This window comes from Lithobates pipiens, unplaced genomic scaffold, assembly GCF_037356315.1.
Source record: "Lithobates pipiens isolate NorthernLeopardFrog02 unplaced genomic scaffold, aLitPip1_a1.2 Scaffold_1, whole genome shotgun sequence".
NCBI classification, from domain to species: Eukaryota; Metazoa; Chordata; class Amphibia; order Anura; family Ranidae; genus Lithobates; species Lithobates pipiens.
Genome location: NW_027507685.1, coordinates 174,866,721 through 174,876,348, shown reverse-complemented (window position 1 = coordinate 174,876,348; position 9,628 = coordinate 174,866,721).

The following is a 9,628-nucleotide window of genomic DNA, read 5'->3' as shown; positions in this document are numbered from 1 at the left end:
TTCACGTCTGGGCCTCTGAAGATCATATAGATGACTGGGTACCATCTGGTCTCCAGAAATCTCTATGATCAACGTCGAATTCCTTCTCCAGCTTGCCAATGGTATGGGGGAGTCGGAAGACTCACCGGAGGGCGGCAAGAGGGGGGTGAGCATCATGAACGATCAAGCGCCTGAACTTCTTATGGTGCACAAAATCACCAGCTGTAAAAGATGATATCTGAATGATGCCTGTAGCAAGCTCATAATGTTGTGTGGTCACTGCCTCTGTCACCTCCATGGACTACAAAATACCTCCCCATATACAGTGCCTTGAAAATGGGGTATTCACACCCCTTGAAATTTTCCACATTTTGTCATGTTACAACCAAAAAATATAAAATGCATTTTATTGGGATTTTATGTGATAGACCAACACAAAGTGGCACATGCTTGTGAAGTGGAATGAAATGGTAAATGTTTTTAAATTTTTTTTTTTTACAAATAAATATCTGAAAAAATGTGATGTGCATTTGTATTCGCCCCCTTTATTCTGATACCCCCAACTAAAATTTGGTGGAGCCAATTCCCCTTAGAAGTTACCCAACTAGCAAACATAGTCCACCTGTGTTTAATGTAATGTATAAATACAGCTGTTCTGTGAAGACCTCAGAGGTTTGTTAGAGAACCTTAGTGAACAAACAGCATCATGAAGGCCAAGGAATACACCAGACAGGTTAGGGATAAAATGGTGGAGAAGTTTAAAGCAGGGTTAGGTTATAAAAAAATAAATTAAAAAAATCCCAAGCTTTTGAACATCTCATGGAGCACTGTTCAATCCATCATGTGAAAATGGAAAGAGTATGGCACAACTGCAAACCTACCAAGACATGGCCGTCCACCTAAACTGACAGGCCGGGCAAGGAGAGCATTAATCAGAGAAGCAGCCAAGAGGCCCATGGTAACTCTGGAGGAGCTGCAGAGATCCACAGCTCAGGTTGGAGAATCTGTCTCCAGGACAACTATTAGTCACCCACAAATCTGCCCTTTATGGAAGAGCTGCAAGAAGAAAGATATTGTTCAAAGAAAGCCATACGAAGTCCCGTTTGCAGTTTGCAAGAAACCATGTGGGGGACACAGCAAATGTGGAAGAAGGTGCTCTGGTCAGTTGAGACTAAAATGTAACTTTTTGGCCTAAAAGCAAAACGCTATGTGTGGCAGAAAACTAACACTGCACATCACCCTAAACATACCATCCCCACCGTGAAACATGGTGGTGGCAGCATCATGTTGTAGAGATGCTTTTCTTCAGCAGGGATAGAGAAGCTGGTCAGAGTTGATGGGAAGATGGATGGAGCCAAATACAGGGCATTCGTAGAAGAAAACCTGTTATGCCCTGCACACACGAGCGGATTTTTGGTCGGAAAAAGCTATGATGGTTTTTCTGAGGGAATTCCGCTCTGTCACGTACCTAGTTGTTGAGCCTGGAATGCAGGGATCGGCCCCTCGTATCCCCCTGGCTAATGAACCCCTGGAGATGGGGAACAGGTATTCAAAAGTTCAGGGGGCACAAGTGCCTGGCAGATGGAGACTGGTCCAGATGAGCAGCTGGGCACCGACAGCGAGTAGGTAAAGCTGGTAGGACTGATCTGTAGCGGGCAGGCACCCGTGGATGGATTGCGGGGCAGGTGGTCGTCAGGAGGCACCAGGAACCCAATGGGTAAGCAGAAACGAGAGTATCGGGTACAGGCCGGGTCAGCAGGAATCGGTCAGCGAGGTACAAGGGATGAGGCAGAGACGTGGTCAGACAAGCAGAGGTCGTAGGCAGGCAGCAATGGATCGGAGTCAAGGAACAGGCCGGATATCAGGAAACCAGAGTAACGGGTACAGATTCAGACAACAAGATCACGGACACGCTGTAGACTGGACAGTACGGGTGGAAGGGAGCCAGTGACTAAAGAAGGCCTTAGGGCGCCAAACAGACGTACGACGGGTCAGCGCGTCCTCGCAAGGGAACGTGCTCCCGTTCGTGACCCACGTGCGCGTGCGCGTTCGTTCGGGTTGACGCGAGTGCGTTCGTTGGCTTTAGCGCGCGTCAAAGGGAAACGACGGCCTCTCCACGACGGGACTCTACGGGTAAGTCTCTTGCATACGACCGGGGTGCCCGAGCGGTCGTGACACGCTCAAGCTTGGCTTGCATACACACAATCACACAAAAGTTCGCTGAACTTTCGATTGTCAAGAACACAGTGACGTATAACACTACGACAAGCTGAGAAAATGAAGTTCAATGCTTCCGAGCATGCGTAGGAAATTTGCGCATCGGAATTTGTACAGACGATCAGAATTTCCGATCTGAACTTTTTCCGACCGAAAAATTGAGAACCTGCTCTCAATCTTTTGCTGGCTGAAATTCCACCAGGAAAAGTCTGATGGAGCACACACACGATCGCATTTTCCGAAACAAAAGCTCTCATCGGACTTTAGCTGGCGGAATTTCCGATTGTGTGTACATGGCATTAGAGTCTGCAAAAGACTGGGGTGGAGGTTCAACGACCCCAAACATACAGCCAGAGCTAGAATGGAACGGTTTAGATCAAAGCATATTCATGTGTTAGAATTGCCCAGTAAAAGTCCAGACCTAAATCCAATTCAGAATCTGTGGCAAGATTTGAAAATTGCTGTTCACGAACACTCTCCATCCAATCTGACTGAGCTTGAGCTATTTTGCAAAGAAGAATGGGCAAAAATGTCACTGGCTAGATGTGCAAAGCTGGTAGAGACATCCCCAAAAAGTATTGCAGCTGTAATTGCAGCGAAAGGGGGTTCTACAAAGTATTGACTCAGGGGGGCTGAACACAAATGCACACCACACTTTTCACATGTTTATTTGTAAACAGTTTTGAAAACCATTTATTATTTTACTTCACAATTATGTGCCATTTTGTGTTGGTCTATCACATAAAATCCCAATAAAATACTTTTATGTAAATTTTTTTGGTTGTAACATGACAAAATGTGGAAACTTTCAAGGAGTATGAATACTTTTTCAAGGCACTGTACATACCTGGGAACTTTTGAAAATCATAACTCCTCAGAGCGGGGCAGACTGGGGGGTGGTTGGAGCTTATTAGAGGCATGTGTAAGCTTGGTGTGGGTAAATTGCGCTAACAGTGTGGGGGTTTTAAAACTTGAGCCAACGCACAGGGTGCAGGGGTCTGGGGTGAAAATCATACATGGTGAAGGGGTCAGGGGTGGGTAATATACATACAGGGCACCATGGTGGGTATTGTATGTAGTGATTTCGTAATGAACATAGTGCAGGAGGACAGATTGGCCAATGTACATAAATTCTAATGATGAACTTCTCTTGTTTGCTCCCTTTTGGTCAGTTAAATATACAGTTATACATAACAGGGGTCCCGGGTCAGTAGTGTACATAATAGAGGGGGGTTCAGGATGGATAATGACCGTAGTACAGGGATTTAGGATTCCCCTTTTCTCCCTCCATCCAGAGTTGTCACCTCTGCATTCTCCTTCCTTCATTCACAGGTGTCACCTCTTTTTCCCCCTATGCTTAATTCACAACTGCCACCTCTGCATCCCCCCTCCTCCATTCACAATCTGCCACCCCTGCATCCCCCCTCCTCCATTCACAACTGCCACCTCTGCATCCCCTTCCTCCATTCACAACTGTTGTTATGAAGTTATTATACAACTACAGTGACTGTATTTGTTTATGGTAATATTGCATTGCTTGTACTTCTTGGTCTTACCTTTGACCCAGATCGAGAAATAAATTTCAACATGACTCCTCAGACTAAGACCCCTTTCACACGGATGGCTGTTCTGCCGCAGTTTAGCATGTTTATTTTTTTCTGTGAAATTCAAGACTCCAGGCACAGCGCAGACTACCTGCGTTTCTGTGCAGTTGCGTTCAGCTGCAGTTATCTAATAGTCATTCCCATAGCACCCCTTTTTTTTTGGTCCCTTGAATCCCTTCTCACACTGCTATCCGCAGTTGACACAAAAGACTGCGATTACCTGCGGCTATGTGCATATAGCTGCACTACATCGCACCTGGACGCATTAAATTCTATTTTTTCTATTCGCACCGAACCGCATGTAACGAAAATGCAGCTAAACGCTGTGTGTGTGAATGGGGCCATAGGAAAGCATTGTGTGCTTTTAGCTGCGGTAGAAAACTAGAAAATCCGCAGCTAAAAGCACAATTCTATCCGTCCGTGTGAAAGGGGCCTAAAGCCTCGTACACACGGGCCAAATGTCGGGAGACATCAGCTGGTAAAAACAAAAAACAAGCCAACATTCGGCCCGCGTACTTTTTGACAACAAACATGCAAATGAGCTGTTTTAAGGCAACATCCGACCGTGTGTGCACTCCATCGGACAAACTTTTTTGTTGCATAGGAAATGAACCATCAAGGAGAGCATCAAGCTTTCCAATGTCATTGTCGCCAGCACCCCTAAGGATATGAATAGGAAGATCCCCTAATGAGGAGATCACGGTACCCCCCCGATACAGCGGGACTTTTAAGGCAGACCGGCAGACCAGGATATGAGTAAAAAAAAAATTACACATTTATTCACAAAAACAGTACAAAAAATTATTTTACAAAAAAGTATAAAAATTCCATAGATATAACAATGTGTGGAATCATACATATAAATATATAATCTACACATAACCAAAGATTTATTTTGTGACTTTATATGTGAACTCCAAAACGCCTGACATGTTTCAGGAAAACATTCCCTTCTTCAGAGGCATATCTAAAGTAGAGGTCCACCGATATATCGGCCGATATTTGCCGTTTTTTAAATAATCGGCATCGGCCGATTGTGCTGATAAAAAGCCGATTTAGAACTACAGCGGGACTTTGAAATGACTTCTGTATAGAAGTCAGTGTGAGTCATCATAGCAACACTTTCCTCCTCTCTGGGCAGACTGCCAAGAAAAGAACAGAATGATACAATGTTTACACTTGAATGAATGAAATCATCTCTGTGTGTAGAAGTTCTCAGTTTAACCATTTAAAGACTAAATCTTTTCTGACACTTGTTGCTTACAAGTAAAAATCCTGTATTTTCTGCCAGAAAATCACTTAGACCCCCCAAAAATTATTTATATTTTTTTTAGCAGAGATCCTAGGGAATAAAATAGCGGTTGTTGCAATATTTTATGTCACACGGCATTTGCACAGAGGTCTTTAAAATGCATTTTTTTGGGAAAAAAATACACTATTTAAAAAATAAAAATTAAAAACAGTAAAGTTAGCCCACTTTTTTTTTTTTTCATCCAAAAGTTTTGACTACCTGTTTTTATTTAATATACAGGTTTTTTTTTTTTAATCTAAATCATACATACAAGTAAACTGATTGGAGGTTTGTTTTGTTTAATAAATGTTTAAATGTAAGAAATTTTCTGTATCACTTATGAAAGCTGCTTTCACACTAAAGCGGGCAGGCGTTGATGGTAAAACGCAAGTTTTAGCGGCTCTTTACCATCATTTTAGCGGTGCTATTTGGCTGCTAGTGGGGCACATATAACCCAGCTAGCGGCCAAGGAAGAGGTTAAATGTGCCCATGAAGCACTGCTGCCAAATCGCATTGCATGCGCTTCGGCAGTGGTGCCCATTCATATCAATGGGCAGGAGTGGTGGAGGAGCGGTATACACCACTCCAAACGTGCTGCTTGCAGGACTTTTTTTTTTTTTTTTTTTAAGATCCTGCCAGCGCATCGCCTCAGTGTGAAAGCACTCTGTCTTTCACACAGACTGCAGGGGAGCCATTTTGCAGGCACTTTGCAGGCGCTATTTTTAGCCCAAAAGCGTCTGAAAAACGCCCCAGTGGGAAAGGTGTGTTAGGGGGGATTAAAAAAAATAAATAAATAAAAAAGGAAAAAAATAAATAAATAAAATAAAATCGGCCTAACATATCGGCCCAAAAAAATCGGCATCATATATCGGCTATCGGCCGCCATGATTTCTAAATATCGGCATCGGCCAGAGAAAAACCCATATCGGTCGACCTCTAATCTAAAGCCTCATACACACGATCGGACTTTGTACAAACTTTCCTGTGGATTTTTGTACAAAAAGGGTGTCGGCCATGAACTTGTATTGCATACACACGGCAGGACTTTTTCAGCCAACTTTCACCAAATCACGTGGTTTTTCTGCTCTTTACCGCCACCTTTGGTCAACTGCTGTATTGTTGTCTGATCTTTTGCATTGAACATGTGTGTTTGTACTTTGTACAAAAGTCCGATGGGTTTCTGTACACACGATCAGACTTTGCTCCATCTGACTTTTGTTGCCGGAACAAAAGTCAGATGAAAAAAAGTTTTATATATTTACACATACATATATACATATATTTACACACAACTACTAATTCTCGGTGTGAGATTTATTCTCACCATTTTTGCTTCTTTGCTCATTTACAAATAGATGGTATGTACCCTGGATGGATATGATTACAGCTATGTGAATCTTGCCTTGTTGAACATTTGTTAAAGAAACTTCTCCTGTTTTTTTTCACCTACCACAGCTTGGTGAAAGTTGGCTTAAAAAGTCCTGCCGTGTGTATGCAATACAACTTCACGGCGGACGCCCTTAGTACAAAAATCCACAGGAAAGTTTGTACAAAGTCTGATCGTGTGTATGAGGCCTAAGCTGTTTGGCCTACTTTTCTCGGACGATCATGCTGGAAAACCAGTGGTTGACCAGCTCCCAATCAGGACTCTCGGCCAATGACTGAGAAGGCTGCTTGGAGTGTGTTGGCGAGGGGGGCGTCCCCCTGTCTGAATACATCAGCTCAGATCGCTGTACTAACATCATATTGTTAGTACAGCCACTCCAACCGGAGCCAACAGTTATTGTGTACCAGGCTTAACAGCTTGCAGTGTCTTTTATTTATGTATTTGAAACAGTTGGAAAAGTAGCCAAACGAACAGATCTGTAAACAGAGAATCAAAGACAATGCTTTGTGCCTGAGGGTGTTTGCTCAGGTCTCGGGTTGCTACCTGACTCTTGTCTGTTCAGATTGCAGTAACTTTCCTCCACTAATTAATCTGCATTCTACTATAAACACAAACGGCTGCCTTTTCTTTTGTACATGTACCACACTTTCAGTTAATTCAGGGCGGAGCAGCTAAATGGAGGTCAGCTAGGTTTTATCCGCAGATAAGCGGAGGTCAGCTAGGTTTTATCCGCAGATAAGTGGAGGTCAGCCAGGTTTTATCCGCAGATAAGTGGAGGTCAACTAGGTTTTATCTGAAGATAAGCAGAGGTCAGCTAGGTTTTATCCGCAGATAAGCGGAGGTCAGCCAGGTTTTATCCGCGGCTAAGCTGAGGTCAGCCAGGTTTTATCCACAGCTAAGCGGAGGTCAGCCAGGTTTTATCCGCGGCTAAGCGGAGGTCAGCCAGGTTTTATCCGCAGCTGAGCGGAGGTCAGCTAGGTTTTATCCGCAGCTAAGCGGAGGTCAGCTAGGCTTTATCTGCAGCTAAGCGGAGGTCAGCTAGGTTTTATCCGCAGCTAAGCGGAGGTCAGCTAGGTTTTATCCGCAGCTGAGCGGAGGTCAGCTAGGTTTTATCTGCAGCTAACATACTATTTGGCAAGATACAAACTGTGCACTGCAGTAAATGTCAGCAGTGTAGCAACTTCAACATATGCTGAATATTTGAATTAGGACCCTGTAATCAGAATCAGACAATTGGCCATACAGTACTGAAAGCAAATCATTTTTCTGCTTGATTGTTCCATGCCACACTTATTATCCATCAACACAGATGATTTGGACTAACTGAATGGGAAAGGAAAGAGGTTCAGGTCTACATCCCTGGTACAATATGCAAAAGAAAATTTCCTCACAAAAAGGGACTTTAAAGGACCATGAACACTCAAAAGATGAAAATTATATAAAAAATAAAAAATTACAAAAGATGAATACATGATACACTGAGAATTAGAACACGAGATGAAAACATGAATAATGGAAGAAGCCCAAACCAACTGTCCGTCAGGGCTGGGCTCGGCCCTTCCTTCTCCGAGTTGGAGTTAACAGTTTGTTCCAACTGGAGGGGGAAGGGACTGACTAGAGGAAGTGACGGATCGCCTACCCCGTTTCCCCGAAAATGAGACCTAGCGTGATTGTCGGTAATGGCTGCAATATAAGCCCTACCCCCTAAATAAGCCCTAGTTAAAGTCCTTGTAGGTCTTATTTTCAGGGTAGGGCTCATTTTTGGGGAAACAGAGTAGGGATTATTTGGGGGGCAGGGCTTATATTTCAGCCATCACTGACAATCACACTAGGTCTTATTTTCGGGGAAACAGGGTAGCTATTAGAAACACACGATCTGCCATTCCTTACAGAGCAGAACACGGATTTGTGTGTTTACACACACACTTCCGCGTTCTGCCTCTCGGGGCCGCGATCGGCGGCCATGAGCATCGGCACCCCCGCAGTGCAGCGGGCGCGTGCACAAGCCTGCCGTCCCGATCCCATGAACCGAGGTATAGCTACGATGGCTCGCGGGATCGTGCCAACCGGCCTCAGTAAAATGACAGCAGCTGGTCAAACGGTTAAAGTCATTAAACCCACATCATTAAAAACGATCAATAAATGTTGTATTACATGCTGTTCATACTCACTCGGTCACTATCTGTATTCTGCTGTTCTCCATCTTCCCTTCCTGTCCACGTCCCCACTATAATTGTTTTTTTTGCAGAGCTGTGTTGGCAGCTAATACACATGCTTAGTTTTCAGTGTATTTCTATGCTAAGCATTTCCTCCTTATCACATCTGTGCAGCCCATGTGACTCTAGAATCACACATGTGGGTGTATACAGAGTGGTAAATGACAGCTCACTCCCTCCTTCTTCATGCCCACTAACCAGCTAAACACAATGGGGGTGGGATATTACATGTAGACTGATGGAGACTTCACCTCCCTCTTATTCTAAGACACAGCCTGTGACTGGCAGAAATCAAACCCACCATGTTATTATTAAAGAATAATAAAGATTTGATTGTAATGTAGATTTGTTTGACAATTTTTAAAACAATTTAGGGATATTCCTTTTCCATTCCCTTTCTGAATTGGACACAGAGAGCAATCGTTACCGAACGCTCCCTATGATCTTTAATAACTGAGCAGAGTAAGCTGTGTGTTACTCTGCTTCAGTTTATGAATGGACAGGAGCCGCTGTCTGTTCATTCATCAGAAATGCAGATAAAGGGACTGGGGAATGTCTGTGCTCAGTCCCTTTCTCTGTATCAAAGGGGAGATGTCAGGGGTCCATTACTCTACTGACACTGTCCACTGCCCTAGTGACTACTGACAAAATCCTGAACATAATACCCACCATTATACACACCCCACTCCTCTCCTGCACATACTACCCACCGCCATACACTCTGCACTGTACATTCCCTATTTAACATGACTTACATAGTGCAGAATGCAGTAACCTCAGACTCTTAAACCACACCCCATTTAGCAACACCCAACATTCAGCGCAATTTAAGCCCATTTTTTTGCAGCGGCGCACAACACATTTTTTCTTCTGCTCCTTTAAAAGAATAAGAGCCAGCCTGAAGCATCCCTTTCCATCCTGTCCTCCATTGTTG